At 40.3% G+C, this 5,004-nt stretch overlaps 1 pseudogene; it reads right to left on the bottom strand.

The window, feature by feature from the left end:
• Positions 1–502: 502 nt before the first annotated feature.
• Positions 503–1,413, bottom strand: LOC145818988 (secreted RxLR effector protein 161 pseudogene; annotated as a pseudogene).
• Between the last annotated feature and the right edge of the window lie 3,591 nt (positions 1,414–5,004).

Here is a 5,004-nt window from a genome sequence, read left to right as displayed (position 1 = left end):
GGAGAGAGAGAGAGAGAGAGTATTATATATTTCAATAAATGAATAATGAGTAAATACAAGACTCTTTATATAGGAGAAAGATAAGCTAATATGGTAATGTACAATATGGTAAGTAATGCATAATATGGTAACATGGTAAAACACAATATGGTATGGTGCACAATATGGCAATATAGATATATACAGCTAAACCCCCCCCTTCAAGTTCAACGTGGCAATGCAGATATCAACTTGAGCTTGGAAAGTAAATCAAAAAAGTGTCCTAGAGGATGAGCCTTGGTGAAGATGTCGGCTGTCTGATCGGCAGAGATAACAAAGATAAGGCGAACAGTGCCACTAGAAACATGTTGCCATATGAAGTGACAATCAATCTCAATATGCTTGGTGCGATCATGGAAGACATCATTATGTGCAATCTGAATAGCACTCTGATTGTTACAATAGAGGGTAGTGGCAGTAGGATGAGAAACGCCCATATCAAAAAGTAGCCAACAAAGCCGCACTAGCTCTTGAGTAGTGTCACAGCAAGAGTACGATACTCAGCCTCAATACTAGAACGAGCAATAAAAGTTTGCTTCTTGTTACGCCAGGCAATGAGAGAGTCACCTAAGAAAAAGTAGAACCCTGTAGTAGAACGGCAGTCAGTAGGATCCCCTGCCCAATCTACATCAGAAAAGGCGTGTAGTTGTAGAGACGAGTGTGCTGAGTAGTGAAGACCATGAAACATAGTGCCTTTGAGATAGCGCAAAATGAGAACCAGAGCATCATAGTGTAGAGAGCAAGGAGTAGCCTTGAACTGACTGACAATGTAAACAGCATAGGCAATGTCTGGACGAGTAATCGTGAGATAGACAAGACTACCAACTAGCTGACGATAAAAGTAGCATCAAATAACAGGTGACCATCAAGAGGTGTGAGACGAGTCTGAGAATCAACTGGGGTAGGCACAGTCTTGCAATCAGTAAGATCAGCACGAGCTAAGAGATTAGATGTATACTTGGCCTGAGTAAGAAAGTAACCAGAAAGATCTTGAGAAATTTCCAGGCCAAGGAAGTAGCTAAGTAGAACCAAATCTTTCATCTCAAACTAGCGACTGAGGAACTATTTGAGACTAGAGATACCCATTGCGTCATCCCCAGTGATGATCATATCATCCACATAGAGAAAAAGAAGAATAATACCATGCTCTGTCTTGCGAATAAATAGAGCAGAATCATAGGCACTGGAGGAGAAGCCAAAGTCACGAATGGTAGAACTAAACTTGGTAAACCAAGCACAAAGAGCTTGTTTTAAATCATACAAAGCACGGTGAAGTTTGCAAACTTTGGTTGACGGAACTGAAGAACCAGGAGGAGGTTGCATATAAACTTCCTCAGTGAGATCACCATTGAGAAAAGCGTTCTTGACATCCATCTGACAAAGACTCTAATGGCGAACAGCAACAATGGCAAGGCGGCTGCGAACTGAAGTAAGGCGAGTAACAGGGGCAAATGCTTCTTCATAATTAATCCCATATTCTTGAGTAAAACCCCAGGCAACAAGTCAAGCTTTGTAACGCTCAATAGAACCATTAGAATGGGTTTTGATCTTGTAAACCTATTTACAACTAACAGCACTCTTTCCATGTGGAAGGTTAACTACATCCCAGGTATGAGTTTTATCAAAAGCTTGCAGTTCATCAGTTATAGCTTGCGGCCAAAGAGGATTAGAGCAAGCCTCTTGATAGGAAGTAGGTTCATGAGAAGAAAAAGCAGTAGAACCAACAATGAAATCACGAAGAAGTACATAAGGTTGTGTTACCTGAGTAGAATGACGAAGAGGTGCCTCTGGTGGAGAAGATGATGGAGTAGAATCAAGGGATGCATGAGGCTCATTTTGGGAAAGAATGAAGACATAACAAGGAGGTGGAGCAGGAGCATGAGTAGAAGCAGGAGTAGGAGCAGGAGCAGGCTCAAGATCAGAGAGTAGAGCAGCAAGACCTGGAGGCGGAGCAGAATCCTCAGGATGGGTCGCAGTCATTTTGTCGGAAGTAGGATCTATATCAAGCTCCTCAAATAGAAGAGAAGGATATGTAAAGAATGATATAGTAGGAGAAGTGGACAAATGAAACTTAGACAGAGAAGAGAACATCTTGTGTTCCCAAAATACCACATTGCGAGAGACACGGAGACATCGAGAAAAAGGATCCCAACAATGACAACCTTTATGTTCAATCCCATACCCCAAGAAACAACACAAACGGGCGCAAGGTTCTAATGTGGTACGCTCATGGGGGTGAGGAAGAACAAAACAAGCACATTCAAACACACGAAGACCAGTATAGGCAGGAGGTGTGCCATACAGACACTCATATGGGGTTTCATTGTTGATGGTAAGGGAAGGGGACATGGTTAATAGTATAGACGGTTGTGAGAGCAACTTCTCCCCAAAAACATTCAGGACAAGAAGAAGATATTAAAAGAGCATGAACAATGTCTAAGATATGGCAATGTTCGCGTTCAGCACGACCATTTTGTTGGGAGGTACCAGGACAAAAATAGTGAGAAAGTGTACCATTTTGACGAAGGAATCACAAAAAATGAGTTTCTTTATATTCTTGGCATTATCAGCACGAAAAATTTTAATAGTGGAAGAAAACTGAGTTTTGACCATTTGTGAAAAATCATAGTATAGTTGGTGTAATGCAAAACGAGATTTCATAAGAAATAACTAGGTAAAATGAGTGATATCATCAACAAATATGACAAAGTATTTGGATCCCCCCATAGTGGTATTAGGTGAAGGCCCCCAAATATTAGAGTGTATGAGATCAAAAGGTGCATGAGACATAGAGGTATTAGTATGAAATGGTAAAGCAGGTTATTTGGCAAGTTGACAAGATAGACAGTCTATTGTATCATTTGGAACAGGACCTAATTGACCATTTGAAACTAGAGATCGTAAACTACCAAAAGACACATGACCTAACCGGCAATGCCATAAAGCAAGAGGGGAACTAGTAGTAGCAGGAGCAACAGTCTGGATAAGAGAAGTGTTGGATAATGGAATGCGCAGATGGATAAGCTTGTACAGATGACCATCTCTACGACCTATTCCAAGAGTCTGTCCCATCTTCGAATCATGCACAACACAACCAGTTGGAGAAAATAAAACAGTGAGGCCAAGATCACATAGTTGACCAATAGAGATAAGATTAAGTATAAGGTTAGGGATCAAATAAGTGTGAGGGAGAGAGATATTAGACGTGGAGATATGGCCGATATGACTAACATACATTTGAGAGCCATCAGCGGTATGAATAACTGGTAAATTAGAAGAAGATGTAATGGAAGAAAAATGTGTAGGGTCAGAGGTCATATGATTGCAATAAGCTGAATCAAAATACCAAGAAGCGGTACCTAAAGTGACTGAGTGAGTAGTAGAGGGTGTACCAGAGGTAGAGGTAAAGGTAGAGGTAAAGGTAGAAGTAGAAGTAGAAGTAGAAAGAACCTTTTTTACAATGGCTTCAATATCATGAAGAGTGTAGATTGGTGAAGGTGCATAAGAGTGACCTAGAGAATGTTGAATAGGTGGCTGGCGATGAGTAGCAGTTGAGGCAAAATAAGCCGAAGTGTGAAACTGACTATGAGTCGTAGGTAGTTTAGAATAACCACTGTGCTAAGAAGAAGAACCATTGTGCTGAGAAGAGTTGTTTGCATGATCCATGGAGTGAGCAAAATATGACTCACAAAGAGGGTCTGGTGGTGTTGAAGTAGAACTGGGTAAAACTGAGTGCACCAATGAATCCAGAAGGTCGAAAATAGTTAGAAATCGGCCCAAAATAATCAAAATTGGCTGAAACTAGATGAAAAATAGCCAAAACAAGAAACAGTGCCAAACAGGGGATAGGGCAGACGTCAGTAGTAGGGGGCTGACGTCGTCAGCAAGGCGTGGTGCACAGTAGTGCACAGGGGCGTAGCGCAGGTTAGTAGACAGGTGGACACTGTGCGTAAGAGACAGGAGACGTGCATGAAGGCGCGCGTAAGAGTGGCGACAGAAGGATGTGACACGCGGTGATGTAGGTGGCGCATAAGGATGCATGACTGGTCTGTTGGAGATGATTTTGGTGGCATTGGAATCATCTGGAAATTCTGAGTAGGTTGATGGTAGTCTCGGAGAAAAATAGTGAGAAAAAAAATAGTGACCTTGGTACTAGAAAATATATTCTATATTCTGGTAGTGAGTAGAGAAAAACAAAATTTTTAAAAAAAAATTATAGCTCTGATACCATGTTATGAGAATAGAGAGAGAGAGAGAATATAACTCTGCATATTTCAATGAATGAATAATGAGTGAATACAAGACACATTTACATAGGAGAAAGATAAGCTAATATGGTAATGTACAATATGGTAAGTAATGCATAATATGGTAACATGGTAAAACACAATATGGCAATATAGATATATACAACTAACACTGTTAAAAATAAAAAATAAATAAATAAAACTTTGTGCTTGATTGTTGAGTTCAACCACTCTTGGGAACAAGTGCATAACGTGTGGACCCAAACAAGACCTAGAGCCTTAATGGTTTTATTAGGCATTATTTTAAACAATCTATAACAAGTTTACGATGCTTGTATTATTTATTTGTTTATTAGCAAGTTCTATAGGTTCGTGCTTCTATCAGTCAAAGTTAGAAAGCTGTCAGACACACCGGAGGCTAAAGAAATATGGTTCAGGATGTTGTCTCTTTTGTAGCCAAATGGATTGGTGAATTAATGATTCAAGAAGCAAAACTCTTATACGGAGTGCGCAACCAAGTTGACGATTTGTTGGTTGAGTTAAGACAGATGCAGTGCTTTTTAAAAGACGCAGACACAAAACAAGTTGAACATGAGATCATCCATCATTTGTGTGTGAAATTTTGCATTGGGGGATTTCCGACAGGGAAGGGGACTTCGTCGAGATGCGTAGCAGAATAACGCTGTGTTTGGTTAGGAGATTTAGGAAGAGTTTTGAA

The sequence above is a fragment of the Camellia sinensis genome, chromosome 2 (genome assembly GCF_055761805.1).
Source record: "Camellia sinensis isolate YWXY chromosome 2, ASM5576180v1, whole genome shotgun sequence".
NCBI lineage: Eukaryota > Viridiplantae > Streptophyta > Magnoliopsida > Ericales > Theaceae > Camellia > Camellia sinensis.
This window is presented reverse-complemented; position numbering and strand designations above follow the sequence as displayed.